The sequence below is a fragment of the Pristiophorus japonicus genome, chromosome 3 (assembly GCF_044704955.1).
Source record: "Pristiophorus japonicus isolate sPriJap1 chromosome 3, sPriJap1.hap1, whole genome shotgun sequence".
NCBI lineage: Eukaryota > Metazoa > Chordata > Chondrichthyes > Pristiophoridae > Pristiophorus > Pristiophorus japonicus.
This window is the reverse complement of record NC_091979.1, coordinates 1002592-1012312: the sequence shown is the minus strand read 5'-3', so window position 1 is coordinate 1012312 and position 9721 is coordinate 1002592.

Genomic DNA, 9721 nt, shown 5'->3' with positions numbered 1-9721 from the left:
AGAGTGAAGGGATCACCGCTAATGGTGGGGCGAAGGGAGGAGAACTGCTCAACTCGAAGGAACACATTTCTGGGAGGCTGGAGCGGAGTTGCACAATGTGAGTGGGAATTGTGTTGGGAGTTCAAGGCTGGAGAAATAAATACTTGCATTTTCTACAGCGCATTTCACAACCTGAGGGCATCCCAAAGTGCTTTACAGCCAATGAAGCATTTTTGAAGTGTACTCACCTATTGTAATGGAGGAAATGCGGCAGCCAATTTGCGCACAGCAAGCTCCGACAAACAGCAGTGACAGAATGTCCAAATAATCCGTTTTAGTGATGTTGAGGGATAAATAATGACCAGGGCATTGGGAGAACCCCCATTCTCTTCAAAATAGTGCTGTGGGTTCTTTTATGTCCACCTGAGAGGGCAGACGGGGCCTTCGTTTTACGTCTCAGCCGAAAGACGGCACCTCCCACAGTGCAGCATTCCCTCAGCACAGCACTGGAGTGTCAACTTAGATTTTTGTGCTCAAGTGTCTCGAGTGGGACTTGAAACCACAACCTTCTGACTCAGAAATGTCTGAGTGGAGGATTTACGAAGGAGAAAATGGAATCTATCATAACACCCGAAAGCAGATGGAATGTTTTTTTTCTAGGTATGTGATTTGAAGTGGTTAACATTGGGGTGTAGACAGAGTAGGTAGAGAGAAACTGTTCCCATTGGTGGAAGAGTCAAGAACCAGAGGACACAGATTTAAGGTGACACAAATCAAAATACTGTGGATGCTGGAATTTGAAATAGAAACAGAAAACAGGTGAAAGAGATTTAAGGCGATTCGCAGAAGAAGCAAAGGGGACATGAGGAATAATGCTTTTACGTAGCAAGTGGTTAGGATCTGGAATGTACTGGCTGAAAGAGTGGTGGAGACAGATTCAATCATTGCGTTCAAAAGGGAGTTGGGTAAGTACCTGAAGGGAAAAAATTGGCAGGGCTACAGGGAAAGGGTGGGAGAGTGGGACTAGTTGAATTGCTCTTGCAGAGAGCCACCACAGGCTCAACGGGAAGAATGGCATCCTACTGAGCTTGACATAGATTACATTATGCCCTGGATTCTGGGGAGGTCCCAGCAGATTGGAAAACCGCAAATGTAACGTCCCTATTTAAAAAAGGAGGCAGCCGAAAAGCAGGAAAACTATCGACCAAGTCAGGTCAAAGTCAGAATGGATTTATGAAAGGGAAATCATGCTTGCCAAATCTTCTAGAATTTTTTGAGGATGTAACTAGTAGAGAGGGCAAGGGAGAACCAGTGGATGTGGTGTAATGGATTTTCAAAAGGCTTTTGACAAGGTCCCACACAAGAGATTGGTGTGCAAAATGAAAGCACATGGTATTGAGGGTAATGTATTGACATGGATAGAGAACAGGTTGGCAGACAGGAAGCAAAGACAAGCCTGAAGGCTCTGTGCCTCAATGCAAGGAGTATTCGTAATAAGGTGGACGAATTAACTCCGCAGGCCACTATTAACGAATATGATATAATTGGCATTACGGAGACATGGCTCCAGGGTGACCAAGGCTGGGAACTCAACATTCAGGAAGGATAGACAGAAAGGAAAAGGAGGTGGGGTAGTGTTGCGGGTTAAAGAGGAAATTAATGCAATAGTAACAAGGGACATTAGCCTGGATGATGTGGAATCGGTATGGGTGGAGCTGCGGAATACCAAAGGGCAGAAAACGCTAGTGGGAGTTGTGTACAGACCACCAAACAATAGTAGTGAGGTTGGGGACAGCATCAAACAGGAAATTAGGGATACGTGCAATAAAGGTACAGCAGTTATCATGGGCGACTTTAATCTACATATAGATTGGGCTAACCAAACTGGTAGCAATACGGTGGAGGAGGATTTCCTGGAGTGTATTAGGGATGGTTTTCTGGACCAATATGTCGAGGAACCAACTAGAGGGCTGGCCATCCTAGATTGGGTGATGTATAATGAGAAAGGACTAATTAGCAATCTTGTTGTGCGAGGCCCCTTGGGGAAGAGTGACCATAATATGGTAGAATTCTTTATTTAAGATGGAGAGTGACACAGTTAATTCAGAGACTAGGGTCCTGAACTTAAGGAAAGGTAACTTCGATGGTATGAGGCGTGAATTGGCTAGAATAGACTGGCAAAGGATACTTAAAGACTTGACGGTGGATAGGCAATGGCACACATTTAAAGATCACATGGATGAACTTCAACAATTGTACATCCCTGTCTGGAGTAAAAATAAAACGGGGAAGATGGCTCAATCGTGGCTAACAAGGAAAATTAAGGATCGTGTTAAATTCAAGGAAGAGGCATATATATTGGCCAGAAAAAGCAGCAAACCTGAAGACTGGGGGAAATTTAGAATTCAGCAGAGGAGGACAAAGGGTTTAATTAGGAGGGGGAAATAGAGTATGAGAGGAAGCTTGCCGGGAACATAAAAACTGACTGCAAAAGCTTCTATTGATATGTGAAGAGAAAAAAGATTAGTGAAAACAAACATAGGTCACTTGCAGTCAGAATCAGGTGAATTTATAATGAGGAACAAAGAAATGGCAGACCAATTGAACAAATACTTTGGTTCTGTCTTCATGAAGGAAGACACAAATAACCTTCCGGAAATACTAGGAGACCAAGGGTCTAGTGAGAAGGAGGAACTGAAGGAAATCCTTATTAGTCAGGAAATTGTGTTAGGGAAATTGATGGGATTCAAGGTCGTTAAATCTCCAGGGCCCGATAGTCTGCATCTCAGAGTACTTAAGGAAGTGGCCCTAGAAATGGTGCATGCATTGGTCATCATTTTCCAACAGTCTATCGACTCTGGATCCGTTCCTATGGATTGGAGCGTAGCTAATGTAACACCACTTTTTAAGAAAGGAGGGAGAGAGAAAACGGGTAATAGAAACATAGACATAGAAAATAGGTGCAGGAGTAGGCCATTCGGCCCTTCGAGCCTGCAGCGCCATTCAATGAGTTCATGGCTGAACATGCAACTTCAGTACCCCATTCCTGCTTTCTCGCCATACCCCTTGATCCCCCTAGTAGTAAGGACTACATCGAACTCCCTTTTGAATATATTTAGTGAATTGGCCTCAACAACTTTCTGTGGTAGAGAATTCCACAGGTTCACCACTCTCTGGGTGAAGAAGTTTCTCCTCATCTCGGTCCTAAATGGCTTACCCCTTATCCTTAGACTGTGACCCCTGGTTCTGGACTTCCCCAACATTGGGAATATTCTTCCTGCATCTAACCTGTCTAAGCCCATCAGAATTTTAAACGTTTCTATGATGTCCCCTCTCATTCTTCTGAACTCCAGTGAATACAAGCCCAGTTGATCCAGTCTTTTTCTTGGTAGCTCAGTCCCGCCATCCCGGGAATCAGTCTGGTGAACCTTCGCTGCACTCCCTCAATAGCAAGAATGTCCTTCCTCAGGCCCTGTACAACTGTAGCAACACCTCCCTGCCCTGTACTCAAATCCCCTCGCTATGAAGGCCAACATGCCATTTGCTTTCTTAACCACCTGCTGTACCTGCATGCCAACCTTCAATGACTGATGTACCATGACACCCAGGTCTTGTTGCACCTCCCCTTTTCCTAATCTGTCACCATTCAGATAATAGTCTGTCTCTCTGTTTTTACCACCAAAGTGGATAACCTCACATTTATCCACATTATACTTCATCTGCCATGCATTTGCCCACTCACCTAACCTATCCAAGTCGCTCTGCAGCCTCATAGCATCCTCCTCGCAGCTCACACTGCCACACAACTTAGTGTCATCCGCAAATTTGGAGATACTACATTTAATCCCCTCGTCTAAATCATTAATGTACAATGTAAACAGCTGGGGCCCCAGCACAGAACCTTGCGGTACCTCACTAGTCACTGCCTGCCATTCTGAAAAGTCCCCATTTACTCCTACTCTTTGCTTTTTATTGACAACCAGTTCTCAATCCACGTCAGCACACTACCCCCAATCCCATGTGCTTTAACTTTGCACATTAATCTCTTGTGTGGGACCTTGTCGAAAGCCTTCTGAAAGTCCAAATATACCACAGCAACTGGTTCTCCCTTGTCCACTCTACTGGAAACATCCTCAAAAACTCCAGAAGATTTGTCAAGCATGATTTCCCTTTCACAAATCCATGCTGACTTGGACCTATCATGTCACCTCTTTCCAAATTGCGCTGCTATGACATCCTTAATAATTGATTCCATCATTTTACCCACTACTGAGGTCAGGCTGACCGGTCTATAATTCCCTGTTTTCTCTCTCCCTCTTTTTTTTAAAAAGTGGGGTTACATTGGCTACACTCCACTCGATGGAATGTTAGAAACATAGAAACATAGAAAATAGGTGCAGGAGTAGGCCATTCAGCCCTTCTAGCCTGCACCGCCATTCAATGAGTTCATGGCTGAACATGAAACTTCAGTACCCGCTTCCTGCTTTCTCGCCATACCCCTTGATCCCCCTAGTAGTAAGGACTTCATCTAACTCCCTTTTGAATATATTTAATGAATTGGCCTCAACTACTTTCTGTGGTAGAGAATTCCACAGGTTCACCACTCTCTGGGTGAAGAAGTTTCTCCTCATCTCGGTCCTAAATGGCTTACCCCTTATCCTTAGACTGTGACCCCTGGTTCTGGACTTCCCCAACATTGGGAACATTCTTCCTGCATCTAACCTGTCTAAACCTGTCAGAATTTTAAACGTTTCTATGAGGTCCGCTCTCATTCTTCTGAACTCCAGTGAATACAAGTTCAGTTGATCCAGTCTTTCTTGATAGGTCAGTCCCATCATCCCGGGAATCAGTCTGGTGAATCTTCGCTGCACTTCCTCAATAGCAAGAATGTCCTTCCTCAAGTTAGGAGACCAAAACTGCACACAATACTCCAGGTGTAGCCTCACCAAGGCCCTGTACAACTGTAGCAACACCTCCCTGCCCCTGTACTCAAATCCCCTTGCTATGAAGGCCAACATGCCATTTGCTTTCTTAACCGCCTGCTGTACCTGCATGCCAACCTTCAATGACTGATGTACCATGACACCCAGGTCTCGTTGCACCTCCCCTTTTCCTAATCTGTCACCATTCAAATAAAAGTCTGTCTCTCTGTTTTTACCACCAAAGTGGATAACCTCACATTTATCCACATTATACTTCATCTGCCAGGCATTTGCCCACTCACCTAACCAAGTCACTCTGCAGCCTCATAGCATCCTCCTCGCAGCTCACACTGCCACCCAACTTAGTGTAATCCACAAATTTGGAGATACTACATTTAATCTCCTCGTCTAAATCATTAATGCATAATGTAAACAGCTGGGGCCCCAGCACAGAACCTTGCGGTACCCCACCAGTCACTGCCTGCCATTCTGAAAAGTACCCATTTATTCTTTGCTTCCTGTCTGACAATCAGTTCTCAATCCATGTCAGCACACTACCCCCAATCCCATGTGCTTTAACTTTGCACATTAATCTCTTGTGTGGGACCTTGTCGAAAGCCTTCTGAAAGTCCAAATATACCACATCAACTGGTTCTCCCTTGTCCACTTTACTGGAAACATCCTCAAAAAATTCCAGAAGATTTGTCAAGCATGATTTCCCTTTCACAAATCCATGCTGACTTGGACCTATCATGTCACCATTTTCCAAATGCGCTGCTATAACATCCTTAATAATTGATTCCATCATTTTACCCACTACTGAGGTCTGGCTGACCGGTCTATAATTCCCTGTTTTCTCTCTCCTTCCTTTTTTAAAAAGTGGGATTACATTGGCTAACCTCCACTCGATAGGAACTGATCCAGAGTCAATGGAATGTTGGAAAATGACCGTCAATGCATCCGCTATTTCCAAGGCCATCTCCTTAAGTACTCTGGGATGCAGTCCATCAGGCCCTGGGGATTTATCGGCCTTCAATCCCATCAATTTCCCCAACACAATTTCCCGACTAATAAGGATTTCCCTCAGTTCCTCCTCCTTACTAGACCCTCCGACCCCTTTTATATCCGGAAGGTATTTTGTGTCCTCCTTAGTGAATATAAAAGGGGTCGGAGGGTCTAGTAAGGAGGAGGAACTGAGGGAAATCCTTATTAGTCGGGAAATTGTGTTGGGGAAATTGATGGGATTGAAGGCCGATAAATCCCCAGGGCCTGATGGACTGCATCCCAGAGTACTTAAGGAGGTGGCCTTGGAAATAGTGGATGCATTGACAGTCATTTTCCAACATTCCATTGACTCTGGATCAGTTCCTATGGAGTGGAGGGTAGCCAATGTAACCCCACTTTTTAAAAAAGGAGGGAGAGAGAAAACAGGGAATTACAGACCGGTCAGCCTGACCTCAGTAGTGGGTAAAATGATGGAATCAATTATTAAGGATGTCATAGCAGCGCATTTGGAAAGAGGTAATATGATAGGTCCAAGTCAGCATGGATTTGTGAAAGGGAAATCATGCTTGACAAATCTTCTGGAATTTTTTGAGGATGTTTCCAGTAGAGTGGACAAGGGAGAACCAGTTGATGTGGTATATTTGGACTTTCAGAAGGCTTTCGACAAGGTCCCACACAAGAGATTAATGTGCAAAGTTAAAGCACATAGGATTGGGGATAGTGTGCTGACATGGATTGAGAACTGGTTGTCCGACAGGAAGCAAAGAGTAGGAGTAAATGGGGACTTTTCAGAATGGCAGGCAGTGACTAGTGGGGTACCGCAAGGTTCTGTGCTGGGGCCCCAGCTGTTTACACTGTACATTAATGATTTAGACGAGGGGATTAAATGTAGTATCTCCAAATTTGCGGATGACACTAAGTTGGGTGGCAGTGTGAGCTGCGAGGAGGATGCTATGAGGCTGCAGAGCGACTTGGATAGGTTAGGTGAGTGGGCAAATGCATGGCAGATGAAGTATAATGTGGATAAATGTGAGGTTATCCACTTTGGTGGTAAAAACAGAGAGACAGACTATTATCTGAATGGTGACAGATTAGGAAAAGGGGAGGTGCAAAGAGACCTGGGTGTCATGGTACATCAGTCATTGAAGGTTGGCATGCAGGTACAGCAGGTGGTTAAGAAAGCAAATGGCATGTTGGCCTTCATAGCGAGGGGATTTGAGTACAAGGGCAGGGAGGTGTTGCTACAATTGTATAGGGCCTTGGTGAGGCCACACCTGGAGTATTGTGTACAGTTTTGGTCTCCTAACCTGAGGAAGGACATTCTTGCTATTGAGGGAGTGCAGCGAAGGTTCACCAGACTGATTCCCGGGATGGCGGGACTGACCTATCAAGAAAGACTGGATCAACTGGGCTTGTATTCACTGGAGTTCAGAAGAATGAGAGGGGACCTCATAGAAACGTTTAAAATTCTGACGGGGTTAGACAGGTTAGATTCAGGAAGAATGTTCCCAATGTTGGGGAAGTCCAGAACCAGGGGACACAGTCTAAGGATAAGGGGGTAGCCATTTAGGACCGAGATGCGGAGGAATTTCTTCACCCAGAGAGTGGTGAACCTGTGGAATTCTCTACCACAGAAAGTTGTTGAGGCCAATTCACTAAATATATTCAAAAAGGAGTTAGATGAAGTCCTTACTACTAGGGGAATCAAGGGGTATGGTGAGAAAGCAGGAATGGGGTACTGAAGTTGCATGTTCAGCCATGAACTCATTGAATGGCGGTGCAGGCTCGAAGGGCCGAATGGCCTACTCCTGCACCTATTTTCTATGTTTCTATGTTTCTATGTTTCTAATACCGAACCAAAGTACTTGTTCAATTTGTCCGCCATTTCTTTGTTCCCTGTGATGACTTCCCCTGATTCTGACTGCAGGGGACCTACGTTTGTCTTTACTAACCTTTTTCTCTTTACATACCTATAGAAACTTTTGCAATCCGTCTTAATGTTCCCTGCAAGCTTCTTCTCGTACACCATTTTCCCTGCCCTAATCAAACCCTTCATCCTCCTCTGCTGAATTCTAAATTTCTCCCAGTCCCCGGGTTCGCTGCTATTTCTAGCCAATTTGTATGCCACTTCCTTGGCTTTAATACTATCCCTGATTTCCCTTGATAGCCACGGTTGAGCCACCTTCCCATTTTTATTTTTACGCCAGACAGGAATGTACAATTGTTGCAGTTCATCCATGCGGTCTCTAAATGTCTGCCATTGCCCATCCACAGTCAACCCCTTAAGTATCATTCGCCAATCTATCCTAGCCAATTCACGCCTCATACTTTCAAAGTTAGCCTCCTTTAAGTTCTGGACCATGGTCTCTGAATTAACTGTTTCATTCTCCATCCTAATGCAGAATTCCATCATATTATGGTCACTCTTCCCCAAGGGGCCTCGCACAATGAGATTGCTAATTAATCCTCTCTCATTACACAACACCCAGTCTAAGATGGCCTCCCCCCTAGTTGGTTCCTCGACATATTGGCCTAGAATTATATACCGGATAGCCTGACATCAATAGTGGGGAAAATGTTGGAATCAATTATTATATACCGGTTAGACTGACATCAGTAGTGGGGAAAATGTTGGAATCAATTATTAAAGATGAAATAGCAGCGCATTTGGAAAGCAGTGACAGGATCAGTCCAAGTCAGCATGGATTTATCAAAGGGAAATCATGCTTGACAAATCTTCTAGAAATTTTTGAGGATGTAACTGGTAGAGTGGACAAGGGAGAACCAGTGGATGTGGTGTATTTCAAAAGGCTTTTGACAAGGTCCCACACAAGAGATTAGTGTGCAAAATTAAAGCACATGGTATTGGGATAATGTATTGACGTGGATCGAGAACTGGTTGGCAGACAGGAAGCAGAGAGTCGGGATAAACAGGTTCTTTTCAGAATGGCGGGCAGTGACTAGTGGGGTGCCGCAGGGCTCAGTGCTGGGACCCCAGCTACTTACAATATACATCAATGATTTAGATGAAGGAATTGAGTGTAATATCTCCATGTTTGCAAATGTCACTAAGTTGGATAGCGGTGTGAGCTGTGAGGAGGACGCTAAGAGGCTACAGGATGACTTGGACAGGTGAGTGGGCAAATGCATGGCAGATGCAGTATAATGTGGATAAATGTGAGGTTATCCACTTTGGTGGCAAAAATACAAAGGCAGAATATTATCTGAATGGCGGCAGATTAGGAAAAGGGGAGGTACAACGAGACTTGGGTGTCATGGTACATCAGTCATTGAAAGTTGGCATGCAGGTACAGCAGGCGGTGAAGAAGGCAAATGGTATGTTGGCCTTCATGGCTAGGGGATTTGAGTATAGGAGCAGGGAGGTCTTACTGCAGTTGTACAGGGCCTTAGTGAGGCCTAACCTGGAATATTGTGTTCAGTTTTACATAGAAACATAGAAAATAGGTTCAGGAGTCGGCCATTCATCCCTTCGAGCCTGCACCGCCATTCAATAAGATCATGGCTGATCATTCCCTCAGTACCCATTTCCTGTTTTCTCTCCATACCCCTTGATCCCTTTAGCCACAAGGGCCATATCTAACTCCCTATCGCACCTTTAACGTAGTAAAACATCCCAAGGCGCTTCACATTTTGGTCTCCTAATCTGAGGAAGGGCGTTCTTGCTATTGAGGGAGTGCAGTGAAGGTTCACCAGACTGATTCCCGGGATGGCAGGACTGACATATGAGGAGAGACTGGATTGACTGTGCCTGTATTCACTGGAGTTTAGAAGGATGAGAGGGGATCTCATAGAAA